The 15,962-nt window shown below is 37.0% G+C and overlaps 1 protein-coding gene across 1 annotated transcript in view; it reads left to right on the top strand.

Annotated features, from left to right (window-relative positions):
- The first annotated feature begins 2,126 nt into the window (after positions 1-2,126).
- The window catches only part of EPC1 (enhancer of polycomb 1), a 102,027-nt gene continuing 88,191 nt past the window's right edge, over positions 2,127-15,962 (top strand). The window contains exon 1 of the mRNA XM_020990465.2: positions 2,127-2,417. The gene's annotated coding sequence lies outside the window, so the exon portion shown is untranslated. The remainder of the gene's footprint in view (positions 2,418-15,962) is intronic.

The following is a 15,962-nucleotide window of genomic DNA, read 5'->3' as shown; positions in this document are numbered from 1 at the left end:
CAAGTTATATAAAATTATAAACATGTCCATATAATTACATGTAATATCTATAACTATAGACCTCACAGTTCAGTATGCCCAGAATATACTAAACTAAGGAGATATATATATATATATATATATATATATATATATATATATATATAATGTATATATATGTGCATATATATATGATATGTACACATATATAAATACACATACAAAGAGCAAAATATCTCTAGGAAGTGGTTTCCATGAAAAGAAAACGTTTGTCCACAGATCACACCTCAAAAGGTCCATTTTCTTCACTAAATTGAGACCTTAAGGAATTTTTGCTATATGGGAATATAAAAGCATGTCTCATACTTAGAATCTATTAACTTTAGAATCTGGGTTTTCCAATTCAGCCTACAGCACAGTTACCCATGGTTAATTTCTGAATCTGAGCCACTTACAAAAGTGTTTTCTGAGGCTTCGGTGTGCCTGTCAATTGATGGTCAGGGGAAGAGTAATACATGCCAGCTCTGAAAGCCAGTGCCTTCAGCTTCTGTTCTGTTTGCCTACAAGCTAAGAAAATATGCTTCCAAAGAAAGGCCAGGACTTGCCTGTCAGCTAAAGGACAATGTCTAGAGAACTCCAGTCTATCGATAGTTCAAGGAACTGTCGCCTTGACCCTGCAGTTGGCTAAAGCCCTTTGAATGTGCTATTAACTGCCAGACAGCGATGTACCATGAGAGCAAGGGGCATCTGCCCTGTACAATTCCAGGCAAAACTCTTCTTCTCTTTCTTCCTCCCCTCCCTTACTAACCCACCTCTTTCTACAAACAAAGCCTATCCTTGATTAACTGGAAATTGAAGATACAAATAGCTAAGAAAACAAAACATTCTTTGTACAGTATCTGCAATATCCAGTATATACTTTTGAATTTACTGATTTTTGTGAATTTATATTTTCAAGGCTGGTGCTGCATGAGTTTTATGATTAAAATTTTAAATGACTAGATTTTTGTCTGTTTTGAAAAGCACTGTTGCAACAACTGAGTGCCTGACTCAGCTCACTACCGAAAAGAGACAGAGCATCAAATTTCCCAGTCCACTTAATTTGAAAGCCTGCCAAGATAGGTGAAAGACCTCATAAATATGTAAAACAGGAAGTTCAAATAACACAGTCATGTAAATTTCCAGTGATTGATGCACTTTCAAACATTTTTTTAAAAGAAAGATGACCAAAAAAGCAAAACCTTTTTCACAAAGTGACCCTCACTAAAGATGTCACCCAGAGTCCGAGTTGTGCATTGTACTTGTAGAATTGTGTGTATCTGGGATTTAAAGAAAAAATACATATATTATGTATGTATGTGTATACACACACACATATACTTCCTGGAGGCCAGGGGGAGGCACGGTGGGAGGAACCAAAAAACTCATTGCCACAGCCATTTTGTTTGTGGGCAGCATGGTAGAATTCTGTCAGTCAGTATAAGGAGGGGTTTTTAAATAGAATTTTTAGACCACAGATTATTCCTCCCGTTTTCATGTGCTTGGTGAAATTGGTATCATTGTCAAGCACTGACATGGTAGGCAGTTGTATTCCTTATTAACCAAAATAATTTTGTGGACCTGAAGCCTTAAAGGAGTCGTGGATTTTGTTCAGGGTCGAAGGGTGGCCTAACAACGTTGAATCTAGAAGACTCCTACCGGATGACTTTAGAATGACCATCTTTGTGTCCAAATTGCTGGGTGATTTAACAATAAAATATAATAATATATATATATATATATATATGTATATGTATATAGTTTTTTTAAAAAACCAAACAAACACTTCCTTGAGAAAACCATATTGTCTTGGCAAGCGGCACAGTTTAAAAAAAAAAGAAAGAAAGAACAGAAATTCATTTCTTGAGGCCATGAGGAAGGTATTTTCCAGAGCAAGCAAGACAGTCATTGAGAGCTATTGTTTTGCAGTATCACTTAATATCGAGCCCAGACTTTTGTCATTTGGGTGGCTGTGCTTTTAAAAGCCCAGTGTAAAATGGCACACACAGTGCATTTTTTTTTCCCAGGCTGCAGGAGGGGGAAGCGGGGGATAGTGCAGACTGTAGGGACACTGCCCTCCTAACCAATCAGAACACGCCTGTTTGCCATTGCAAAGTTGTTAACCCCAGAGTCTTCTGGCTGCTGGCTGCCTCTTCTGCCTTTAATCTTCTGTGGATATTGCTCCGATTTTTCCCAAACGCCCACAGATCCTGGGGGAAACCACCTCATGGAGCCACTGGTCGTGAAAGAAAGTATTACTTTTTATTTACCAAATATTTCTAAGATGTTTGAAGATCCATATGCTGCATGGAGGCTGCTGTTTCTGAGGGCACAAGTATCCAGCTTATATTGTTACAATTATTTTGCAAGGACTGGCTTCTTTTCTTCCTACACTTACGGTAAGTTTGTAATTTTAAACATCTCTATTGTTGAATCTTTGAAACGAGCCACCAGATTAAAAGGATTTTCATTGTGTTTTTAATGAACAAAACAAATCTTGATGATTTTTTTTTTAGCTTTGGTCTCTGCATATTCCACCTAATCCAATCTGGTTAATTTTGACAATTAGAAAAAATAGTTCTTTCTATCGTTAAAGCAAAATATTTTTAAAACGTAGGTTATACTTTAATTACCGTGAACTGAGAAGAACTCAAATATTTCAAGATGGACTTGTTTTGTGCCAGAAATGCTGGCAATGCCAAATATGTGCATATCCTCCTTTATAAAAATCTTGTATTACCTAATTTGTCCACGACTAAATTATCAGCATGCATTACGGTTGTAGTTTAAACAATTTCTAAAACGATTCCGGTTGCTCTTCATGGATTACTTCGATACAAAGTACCGAAAAGCTGCCCTTGGTATAATGAAGGTGGAGATTGACATAACAGGGTTTATATTAAGTTATGGCTGTTACTAAATAGTGGGTCTTTTATTTGCAGGGCAGATCTTTTGTAAGGGCTACTCCTTGGAGGCATTATTTCTCGCAAGCTCCTCATTAGGCGTCTTTCACAGATATCTTGTTTGTTTCCGAAAAGGTACATTTGGGAGACATTTTGTAATTTTTGGCATTTTTCTAGGGTTTTTTTTTTTTGCACACGGTGGGAGATCTTTTTTGTTTTGCATTGATCTGTGTTGGTGGCGCTGTAGTGCTCCTCAACAATTTATGTCAGTTTTCACTAAAAGAAAAAGGGAGAAAAAAAGAAAGAGGTGGGGCAAGATGGGATCTATTATCTTTTCTTTTCCTTTTATCAGAGAAAGTTCAATTTGGTCAGAGGAAATTATTCAGTTGCATTATCTAAGCGATGTTTTCTGTGAACCCTGGACGAGAGCAGACATGTCGTCACAGCCCGTCCAGGAGATTATCAAGGCTAGGCGTACAGTTTGCAGCTGTGTTTTAGAAGGGGCTCGATGGGATGTGTCAGTAGATCAGATTTCTCCAGTAATAACCGTTTCAGCTCCCACTTGCCCGTTCACGATAGGATTTTGTATTTTCTTATATTCCAAAATCATGCTGCATAAAATATTCATTAAGGCATACACACACCTTCCCAAGTTACCAAAACGTTTGCTTTTTTTTTTTTAAATAATTGAACAGTTGGAAAAGTTCAATTTCATAATTTATATTTCTTAAGTAACTGTTCTAAGTTTTCTCCATAGAATTATCTAATAGTTTGGTAGATTTTAGCATTCACATGATTATTCATTTTTCTCTTTTTTTTTTAATGAGATTGTTATTAAGTTTTTTAAAAATGGTGTTGTCTTAATACATTTACACTGTCCTTTAAAATAGTTTTAGGGCTGGGATGATCTTTTAGGTTTTTATGTACAGCTATCCCTGACTTAAGGGTACTTGGACACATGTAACCAAGGGCAAAAATAGGGTCTTCTCAACCCCTGTTCTTATTGGGAATTTCTCCTGGTTAGAGAATATGAGATCAGGCCCAAGCCTGTTCTGAACAAAAATGGGTAAGGATACAAGATCGATTTTACTGATCTCTGCAAACATTTCTATTGTTTACAGAAGCACTAAGCAGACTCCCCCTTCTAAAAGAGAAAAGGAAGAATTGGTAATGATGACTTAAAAGTACATTACTTTGCCAAATGAAAGAATTTTAAAATGATTGAAATAGACTTCTCAATGCACTTCGAGGTGTGATTAAAATACATTCTTTCTAGAGAGACTGAAACCTCCAACTCCAAAAATACTGTTGGCATGATTGTTCAGTGATTTGATTGCCTGGAAACTATACAAGTGCTCTTTTTCACTTATGTCATTTCACCAGTTAAACATTTGAAGAGTATTTGTGAAGAATGTTTTAAAATACTGTTTTTGGTTTTTCTAAGAAAATCATGTCCCTGTTATACATAGGGGGCTTTTCCTTTTTAGTTTTATTTTGTTTGTACTTTACCACATAAATTTTTATTTGAAAAGCTTTTAAATGGCTACATTGAGCCTTTTTGTAGACTGTTTATGAATGAAATACTGCATATATATATATATTTAAACCTCTGACATCCTGCCGGGGAGTTTAGCCTTCAAAAAGAAGTTTATCTACAGAATAGATTATGCTTCCTTTCAAATTTATTTGCTAAAGATCTTTGGTTACTCTTTGGTAATATTTTCAGTCTTTTTCATTGTGAAAAATATATGTGCTTGTCTAACCTCCCACCCTTTTAAAACAAACTGATGCTGTGAACTCCATATGTAGCTGTGCAATGCTCTTTGTTCTCCTACATCATTGATTGTTAGTTACATCACTGATTATGAAGTATCCAATACAGTTGCAGATTCATTTGAATTCAATTCAACAAGCACTTATTAATTGCCTGCTGTATACAGAATGCTGTGCTAAGTGCTCAGGGAGATAAGTTTAAACAAGACATCTCTTGTGTATAGATTTGCTTTTTAAGTGTGCATTTGTAAATGACATCATTACATTGTATGAGAGAGGTATAAAGACCATACCTACATATGTGTACATGTATACCTACATCTCTACTTTCAAGTAGTCTCGATTTATAAAACCCAATGTGTCATCATGCTTCACTTTATCTTTTGAGTCACTCTGATTTTTTAAAATAATTTTAAAATAATTTTTAAAAATTTAACATGCTCTTTTAAAAGTATTTAGTTTTAAAATGTTTAGACTAGTACTATTGTAGTAAATTATTCATTCAGTATGTGTTATGGACAGATAGTTAGATTTAGACTTGGAAGACATAGGAATTCTAACCCTGCCATTTATTAGCAATATGACCCTGATTTAGTCATTCCTCCTATTGGGGCTGATTTCTTCTTTGGTAGAAAAGAGAGCGTTCAAATCTAAGGATCCTACCAACTCTAACATTCTATAAGTCTATGAAGGTCTATAGACATGTTTTTAATATTGTTTCATATTACATGCTGAAGGAGCTAAATAAGGGTCACCTAGGATAACTGAAATAGACAAAAAATACAAAAATTATATTTTCATCAATTAAACACCCCCTCCCCCCAGCAGTCTTTAATGAGAACTGTTAGCTGAAATAAACTAGATTGACTTTTTCACCTCTTTTGATTTCTCTCAGCCCTTCTAATTGAAGGACTAATGAATGTAATGACATGGCAGCAAAAACACTGGATTTAAAGTCATAGGACCTTGTGTTTGAATCCTAGCTCTGCTACTTACTGCCAGTGTGACCTTGGGCAAGTCATACATAACCTCTCTGGGCCACAGTTTCTTCATCTGTAAAATGAAGGGATTGGATTAGATGATTAATTCCCAAAGTCCCTTCCAGCTCTAAATCTATGATCCAAAGAGAGAAAAATAACATCCTACTACATGGATAATCCATGATCCAAACAATTAACCTCTAACAGCTGTGAGTTGACTGCCATTAAATCAGTTGAACTTTGATTTAAGAGTGAGTTAGAATGGAGTTGGTAAATCCCAGGAACAAATTTTTCATAGGAGAGATACTTTAGCATTTGAAAATAATTTTTAAATCACGTAGTAGGGAGAGAAGGTAAGGTGCAGCACTTAGCATGCTGGAAGACTAGTGAATTTTTCTACAAAAAGTCTGTCCAAGGAAAGTTAACAAAGAGCTAAAAGAAGTATTATCAGAGAAATTAAAATTATTTAAGATGAATATATAAAGTAAGCTCTAGAACACACTGAAATAAACTAATATAAAAGGAAAAATACTGGAGATAGGATAAGCTTGAAATTTTCCAGAACCAACACCAAAAAAAACCCCATAGGAATATTCCATCAGATTCTCATCATGTGATTGAAAATTCTGATCTGATTGGAAGAGAAAAGAAATGATGAACATTTCTAACAAAAAATATTTCTTGGGCATATCATTGTTATTTGAGAGATTTCCTATTTTCCCCATGAGAGAATATAGATGAATTATTGAATTGGGGATTTTTTTTCTCAAATCATAGGTTGAATTTTGAAAAGGGAGTAATTGAACAGAGGATGGGATAGGGGAAGATGGTGTTTGTGTTACATGATGTAAAAACAAAAACAACCAGGAACAACAAAGGGATGATATATTTAAAATGCTTATTTACTTACAGTTAAAAAGAACTTTTATTTAATTTCATGTTTTTCTCAGTGTCCTCATTTCAAAGGCATTTCCAGGCTAAGAATTTTAAGTTCGTTAAATTCTCAGTTTCAGTGAGGCAGGTCAATTAGGCTTTCAGGTGAGAAATTACAGATTCAGTATTTTTCTTGAAAAAAAAAAAAAGATTGGGTAGAACCCAAGGCCCAATCTTCTGGCAGTCATGGGTGTGTCTTTGGAAAATCCAGATAATAGACATTTTGTTTTTGAGAGCTTGATAAAGTACTACTACACTGAGCAATTTGCGCACATTTTCAGGGGAGAAACGTAGAAATAAGTGGAATCTGTAAATAGAAGAAACAGAAGAAATAATCTCTAAAGACAATTTTTCTTAAAGGCTCCATTCCAAATTGCTACCATTAGACATTGTTGTTGAGGTATATTTAAAATGAAAATAAATTAAATATTTATGAAGATTACATAATAGGGCATTTTTTATAATGGCTAGTTAGAATGCATTGACAAGGAAAGTGAGATTGAGGACTATGTGGATAAATTGGTTGGCACTGCAATATTCAATAAGGTGCTATTTGCTATGGCATCCACATGGTGTTATACTAGGAAGTAGGTATTCCCTGTTTGTTTCATAGGATTTAGAGCTGGAAGAAAACTTAGAAATCTATTCCAAACCTCTCATCTTGAAGACCAAGTAATGTACGCCCAAAGAGATGGAGTAACTAAATAGCAAGTGACAAAGCTGGATTCAGACACATTCTCAGAATTCAATCTTATAGTTTTTGTCTCTATACCAAGATGCCTTAAAAAGAAGGAGCAGGCAGAGCTTCACTGGAGTTAGAACTAGTGAACTTGTGTATTAGACAGGCATGTTAGCCAGCTAAAATAGAGAATGTTTATTAAGGTGACCTCAGGAATCAGGATGAAAATATGTTTTTCTTCTGCACAGAGCCATAACTAAGGTGACGTGATTGGTTTAATCGTAATTACCCATGCTGGCACCCGGGCTAACACTAAAAAATTGTCTGGACAAACCAGAGGAAAGACACCCTCAGATCAGTTGTGAGTGGTGTGGAGAGTTTGAGGCCTTGGGCTACAAAGAACAGGGGATGAAGGGTAGTGGGGAGATCTAGAAACACCTTGAAGCTGCTACTGGTAGAAGGAATTAGTGGGGCCAACCCAAGGAGGCGCATAACCTGGGGGGGGGGGAACTGCCTGGGAGAAATCAGACCATCCAGTAGCTTTCTTTTAACTAATTATTCTGGCTTAGTAAGTGCTAAGCTCAATCTTTTTACTACATCAGTTCCCCCTATGTTTTGGGACCCTTTGTCACCCTGTTCTAATGACTAAGGGCCCCCCCCCCGAGTACTGAAACTGAAAGTATGCTAATGATACATGTACTTCTTTAGCTTTTCCCAAGACATAGTCAGCCAGGATAGTTAAAAATAGGAAGCTGCAGATGGCTTGCTTTCTCCCCTCTTATATCTGTAGTCCCACCCCATTGATCTTCTCCTTGGCCTGGGTCTGTACCCACCCCCAGAAATGGCCTTCCCAGCAGTAGCCTTATGATGTCCCAGATTCCCTCAAAGGTGCCTTATGTCTTGAAGTTTAAAGTTTCTCTACAGATCCCCTTATTCCTCCAACTAAATTTCTCTGAAAATGGCAGGTTGCTCTGTCTGTGTTTTGCGTTGCTTGCCCTGGGCATCAGAATTGCTCTTTACTACTCTGCCTAATTCTTTCACACTGAATAGACATCCCTTCTCCTGACTCTGTACCTTTGTACTAGCTGTCTTCCATGCCTCAAATGCCCTCCCTTTTCTTTTCTTTCTTTTTGAATGCCCTCCCTTTTCAACTCTGCCTCTAGGCTTCCTTGACTTCCTTCAAGATTCAGCTCAAAACCCATCTTCTTCTAGAGGCCATTCTCAGTTTTTCCTTCTGCTACTTCCTTCCTTCTAGGATTACCTTCCATCTACCTTATATTTATCTTCTAGGTACATAGTTATTTACATGTTGTATCTCTCATTAGCAGCTAGGTGGCACAGTGGATCGAGTGCTGGGCCTGGAGTCAGAAAGACATCTTCCTGAGTTCAAATGTGGCCTCAGACACTTAATAGCTGTGTGACCCTGGGCAAGTCACTTAACCCTGTTTGCCTTAGTTTCCTCATCTGTAAAATGAACTGGAGAAGGAAATAGCAAACCATTCCAATTTCTTTGCCAAGGAAAAAAACCCACAAGAGGTCCCGAAGAGTTGGACAAGACTGAAACAACAGAAAAACAAAAATCCCCTATTAGATGTGAGCTCCTTGAAGGCAATTACCTTTAAGCAATTTATAAATATTTGTTAATTGAGTGATTGATGGAGGAGCAAATATTTTCAGGATTTTCTAGTTCAGATTTCTGTGATAAGTGACCCACTCCAAGGAGAGTGTCAAGAGGGGGTGTTTGACTGGGGCAGTACATTTGTCAAACTGTAAGGCAGATTTCCTAAGATAGGCTCAGGTAGGACAGAAACTTCCTGCTGAGAAGTAAAAAAATACACTAGATAACTGATGTTCAAGGTGAATACAAACCAGGGAAACACTAAGAGAGACAGTGTGGCTTGGTAGACAGAGAACTAGCCTCAGAATCAGGAAGACTTGGATTCATCTGCAGCATGTAACACCTCAAGACTGTAGGATCTTGAGCAAGTCAAGTATCTTTGTGCCCCCAGACAACTCTATGAGACTATAAATTGCAGAATAGTTCCTGATCTTTACTAGTAGGAAGAGGTTCCTTACTCTGCAAATTCATTTTACCAATGAAATCACAAGTCTGGACCCCCAGAAATTCTGATACCATGAAATAAGGTAGAATTATTAATTTTAACAACAAATCTCTCAAGAGTTTTATTATCAAAAGTAATGCTTTAAAATAAAATTTGAACAAATGAATGTTTTACTCTGTGATTGCTTTGCACAAGCAATCCTGAGTCATGACACATTTATAATTAATAATTTCCATATTAGGCTACTAGTATACCTCATTTTATGTAATAAGTATGTTCGGTAATGTATGTAGATGTAATTACATTTACATGCAGAGCCCTCTAAAGGAATATTTTATTTAATAATTTTATAAGTTATGTTTTGATAAATCTTAATGTTCATATATTGAGCTTACTTAAGTCAAAGTGTGCCAGTACCATAACAACCCTTCTAGAATCTTTCCTGAAACTCATTAAGATACTGAAAAATTTGCAGAAAAAAACAGTGGTGGAAGAAAGAGTACCAACCTAGGAACTGGGAAATCTGGATTCTAATTTCAGTTCTGCTTCTAACAAGCTGTGTTAACCTTGGCAAAGTTATTTAATTTCTCTGAGCCTCATTTTCCCATTATTAAAATAAGAAGGTTAGACTAGATAATCACTATGAGACTACAAATTCTGTTTTTTCTGTGATTACTTTTAGAACTTGATTGTCCTACATAAAGAAATTAGAAAGGCAATTTGACTTTAGTGAATTGAATGAGGTAAACATCATAAAACTGACCCAGGAACTTACAGAACTACATTTTAAGAGTCCCTTTTATGTTAGTTGAATTATCTCAGTTTAGTGAAGATTTGGCAAAAGTTTAGACAATCATTATTGGCTAGAAATTTTACTTTTCACACAGGAGGCAGCAGATGGAGAACTACTAAAAACCTTTCATGGTGCAATATAACAGTAAGGCAAGGAAGGTAATTAAGCCAAAATGAGACAGATATTAACCTGGCCCTTTAAAAAATGATGCCTTTTGTTTTTGTATAACTTTCATTTCCAGATATATCCCTGCCCCTCTACCTATGCAGGGAGCCATCCCTTGCTACAAAGATTAAATAATAAAAGGGGGAAAAAAATAACCATTCAGGAAAACCAAACAATGCATCAACTAAGTCAAACAGTGTGCAGTGTTTTATGCCTCTAGTCTTCCCCTTCTACAGTGAAGGGAGGAGAGTGCATTTTTTCAGCTCTTTTTCAAGACCTAGTTGGGTCGTGATAATCACACAGACATTCAGTTGATTATTTCCATCCTCTGTCACCTTTGGCTGCCCACTGTCTTGTGTGTGGAAAGTTTTCAGTTGCTGATATTTGAAGGACAGGAATCAACTGAACTGTTTCCACAATAGCTATAGAAAGTGATAATAATATGAGAAAATGCCACAATGACAACGTGATGAACATTATGTTTACCAGTAGTCCCTGAACTGGCCAATTTAGAAAGGTAAATGAGGAGGCAGGTTCAGTAATGAGGAAGGGTCAATGAAGAAATGCAACATTATGAGAATATATTGGAATTATATTTGAAATTTGATATTTGCTTTATAGTCAATATTTGAATTATAGCATAAGACCATGAATAATGCTGTCCCAAATCAGTCACCAGTCAGGGCTTTGTTCAACCCGTTATTCTAACAGTAATATTAAGGAGCATTTTATTCTAGATGAAGTTGTCTTCAGAAATTTAGGATGTATTCTGCATAGCCTTAACTTGGATTTACTGGCCCATCTTTGGTTATTAAACCTTATCAGCTTCAGTATTTAGAACTGGAATTGCACCCTTCTACAATCTGTGTGTCTGTGGGTGTGTTGATTACCTGCTATGGGCCTTAGTTTCCTTGTATTTAACATAGGACGGTCAGATAAATAGACTTTACAGTCCCATCCAGCCCTTTTTAATCCTCTAGGTGGCATTGTAGATAGAATGTAGGGCCTGGAGTCAGGAAGACACCTCTTTCTGAGTTCAAATGTGGCCTCAGACACTAGCTGTGTGACCCTGGGCAAGTCACTTAACCCTGTTTACCTCAGTTTCCTCATCTGTAAAATGAGGTGGAGAAGGAAATGGCAAGCCACTCCAGTATCTTTGCCAAGAAAACCCCAAATGGGGTCACAGGGAGTCAGATACAACTAAATAACAACAACAAGCCAAGAAGTTCTCTATAGCAAACAACAACCCTCTTCAGTTTGTACAACCTTCAAGGACAATGAATGAATTCTGGACATTTACTAGCCACCATAGCAGAGAAATATTTAATTTTATTTGTCTCTAAAACTATCTTCTCTGAATTTCAGGGGTTTTCCCTTCTTACTAATTTTTGTGTTCAGAGATTTCATGAACAAATATCTGGGTTTATTCTTCTCGCAGACTTGATAAGTTGCTGAAATGCTTCTATTTTTGAGAAATTGTTTCTTCTTTTTGTTTGCTGTTTTGTTTTAATGAGTTTAACTCAGTTTTATTATCCCAGTTCTTGGAATTTATTTTCCAACACTTAAAAACATAAATTTAAACTGATGGCGTGTGGTTTAACTTCTTTGTGCCCTTCAACAGTGTGCTTACATAAATTTTACAAGTTATTCAGTAACAGCGTAAAACTGGTATAACCTTGCTTTGTTAAACAAATAGCAAGTTATATCTGGAGACTCTCCATACTTATGGCACTAGCAGGCCTTAGAATTTTTATCCTCTAAATCTTTATGCCTCATATCACCCTTCAGTAATAAATACACAAGAAGATTTCAGTGTTGTGGAGAAAAGAACACTATTGGGGAGGATGTGATGCTAATGATAGATGTCTGATTACATCTCAGGCCTCCTCCACATTTCCCCCTTGGAATTAATTCCACATCTACCTTGACAGGAACACAGGTGTTCCAAAACTGTGTTAGAGAAACACTGCAACTTTCTGAAGAGGAATATAGCATGTTTCCAAAGATCTAATAGCCCTGCTATTTTCCTCTAGTACTTGGGAAACAATTCCAGGGACCTTTGTCTTGTGAATATTTTCAAGAAACACCTCATCTTCAGAGTTAACTATATGTATAACCAGAAAGATTTGGGTTCAGCCCCACCTCTGACATCTATTGGCCAAATAACTTCCAGTGCTCTGGGTCAGTGGTGTCAAGCTCAAATAAAAACGGATCCTTACTGGCTGCATATTAATTTAGAAAACCACAAATTAACACCATCTGTCTTCTATTGTATCCTTATTTATTTATTTTGTTAATCATTTCCAGTAACATTTTAGTCTGGTTGGGGCTTCAGCCGTTTGGGGCTCACCAGTTGACAGTTCTGCCTTAAGCAAACTCTAAAACTAACTTTCAGAGAAGGCGATGCTCCGCATTGGTGGAGGGAGTTTCCTCAGCCAAGAAGTTCTCTATGGCAATGAAATCACAGGCACAAGAACCTATTCCCTATCCCTACTCCACTTTTAACTCTAGGACAAATTGGAAGAAAAAACTATCTGGTGAGTAGCCTCTTGTTCCATGCTCTTGGCCTTATGTTTCCAGAAGCCAGTTTTGTTCCAAACAATTGGGAATATGAAAGAGATCGCATGATGCTACTAGAGGTCCAGCCCCTGGCTCAATCATCCCTCAATGCCTAGCAGTGTGAAGCACCCTAGCAAGGTTACTATGGTGGCCAGCCTGAGGTTTCTATTCTATTCTAGGGCGTGCCTGGAGTTTGATTTGGGCTTTTAAGACTGGAGCCATGTAATTCAAGCCCTAAAATGAACCTCAAACCTGTTGAGCCACTGTTAACCTTATGTGAATTTCTTTGGGTCTGTCAGACCAGGACAAGATTAGATTACCTCCAGAAAGCAGACCAACATACCTGCCAGCCACTAGGGCACAAGTCCAGTGCTACTTAGCCTTCATTTCCTACCCAATGTAAAGTATAAAAGGCACTGGACACTTGTGTTCTAGTCTCAATTCCACCAGTAAATAACTGTGATTTGGGGCATGTAATGACCTTCATGTCTTTGGGCTTAAATTTCTTCATCTGTAAAGTGAGAGGATTAGACAGAATAATCTCCAACATTCCTTCCCCTTCTTAACATTCTACTAGTCTGCTCCACAGTTTAACAGGCAACTAGCTATTCAGCTGTTCCCTAAGGACATACAAACTTATACCAGGAGTAATGTAGGACCAGGTCAGGGCATACCTACTCCCTTTATTTGGAAAGGAAGCAACTCTATAACAAGTCTTAGAAGTAAAGGTTAGTTTTATAGTTATGGTTAGCTGCCCAAAAGGACAACCTCACCATTGCTAACTCTATTCCCAGGATTAATTCTGTGCTTTTTGTACAGAAAAGATTATTCAGTCACTAATCATACCACCTTCATTCTGTACCCAGAATGAACTGCTCTCAGTGGTACTTGGATGACAGGTATACAGACCATCATCAGTCTGTACTCTGAATCTGTCCAACTAGCTGAAGGACCTTTCAGAACTCGTACTCTGCCAACAGAGCCTTTGAAAGTCATAGGTCACCTCTACACAATGAGGCACACTCTTGTAGATGTTAAATGATTAAAATGAGAATGCGTGATGTTCTTTCTCAAGTATATGAAAAAAGATATTAAATTCTGTCATCTGCTGGACACTTAGGGAAAATATAAATAGGATCCTAGATTTAGAACTTGAAGACAACCTAGACTAAAGGTCATCTTGTCTAATTCTCTCGTTTTACAGATAGACAACCTGAGGGCCAGATAAGGTAACTGGCCCAAGGTAGTAAATAGAAAGAACTCAAATCCAGATATTCTTAACCTTGAGTCTAGTAGTTTTTCCCACTGTACCAAGGAATTTTAACCTTTTTGGTGTATGTCACGGCCCCTTTTGGCAGTCTAGTGAAAACATATGGACCCCTTCTCGGAATAATGTTGTGGTATTGGTGGGGTGTTTGTGAGACTTTGTTTCCCTATTTTATCCAGACTAGAAGTTCAGCATCTTCTCATGGGACTAATCCCCTTGCTGATCAGCAAGGAAGCTTTGACCTATTGTTTTTCCAACTTGGGTCAGTTCACCTAATCGCCCCTTAGACAGCCTGGAAACCTTCTAGTCTTGGGATATGCAGGGTGTCCAACATATTGAAATTGTACTTAGTATGGATACCCCAGGAACTTAAGCCCTACTGCAGCTTAAACAGTCCACCAGCCTCAGACTCAGCCTCCCTAAGTAGCATGGGCCACCACACCCAGCCAGAGTAATGTTTATAAATGTATGAAATAAAATATATAGGATTACAAAGGAAACAAATTTTATTCAAATACAGTTATCAAAATACTTTTTAAAACAAGTTTTAAAAACACAGTTAAGAATTCCCTATACTACACCATCTTGTGAAGAAACTATGGGCTGAAGCTATTGTGCCGTCTTCTCATATTCATCATTATCATTGTCATTGAGTGTTAGACCTGGAAGGCATCTCAGAGAGTCATTTTCTAGATGAGAAAAAAAGAGCTTGCAGAAGGTAAGCAACGTTCTCAGAGTCTTACAGCAACAGTGACAGAACCAAGACTAGGGCCAATTTCTGAATTATAGAATCACAGTATTTTAGAATTAGAAGGGGCATCAGCACCATTTAGTCCAACTCATATTAGAAAAAGAATTCCTACCACAACACATCTCACAAGTGTTCATCTAGCCTTTGCTGGTAGACCTCCAGTGATGGGAAATCCGCCACCTCCCAAGGCATCTCTTTCTGCCTTTGGTGAGCACTAATTGTTAGAAAATGTTTCCTTACATTAAGGTTAAGTTGCCTCTTTGCAACTAAAATTTACTGTAATCACAACAATCTTTATAAGTTGATAGAATTAATATGAATGACTTCCATCTTGCTTAATATAAATGTAAGAGGCATAGGGCAGGCCTGGCCAATGACAGCCTAGTCCCTAGAGCATGTATATTGTGATCTACTGACTGGATTCTCATTGGCCTGTTCCATTCCATGCCCTGTATAAACAAGGGAGTAAAGGATTAATTTGTTTAAAAAACAATTTGTGGCAAAGACTGTGGAAACAGAAGATGACTTTTTTTTAAATATTTAACTTTATTTCTTTCAATTAATAAAAAATCTATTTTCTCTCCCTCCTACCTTCCCCTATTGGGGGCAAAAAACCCTCTTGTAATAAATATGCATAGTAAAACAAAACAAATTCCTTCATTGGCCATGTTAAAAAAATGTATGTCATCCTGTGTCCTGAGTCCTTCAATTTTTTATCAGGAGATGGGTGACATGCTTCGTTTTTGGTCTCCTAGAATCATAGTTTATTGTATTAATCAGAATTCTGAAGTCTTTCAAAATACAACATGATTTTTGAAGCCTTTAGCAATAATGTCCTTACCCTTTTTAAACACAAAGTAAGATGTGACATTCTTTACTTTCAAGAATAAAAAGTCAGGGGTTTTTTTTCAGTGAATAAGAGAAAAGATAAGACTTCAAGAATGTTTAAATCTCAGGTGGAAATTAAATATATACAGTCAAAGAAACTGTGCTATTGAAGTAAAAAATCTAGATCATGGAGCAGTGCAGGGATAAAAACTTGCTCAGGCTTGATACCTAGCAGGAATTAGTCTTCAGG

This window comes from Phascolarctos cinereus, unplaced genomic scaffold (assembly GCF_003287225.1).
Source record: "Phascolarctos cinereus isolate Bilbo 61053 unplaced genomic scaffold, phaCin_HiC Scaffold_1;HRSCAF=81, whole genome shotgun sequence".
NCBI classification, from domain to species: Eukaryota; Metazoa; Chordata; class Mammalia; order Diprotodontia; family Phascolarctidae; genus Phascolarctos; species Phascolarctos cinereus.
The sequence above is the reverse complement of the archived record's forward strand: the minus strand, read 5'-3'. Positions and strand labels throughout refer to the sequence as shown.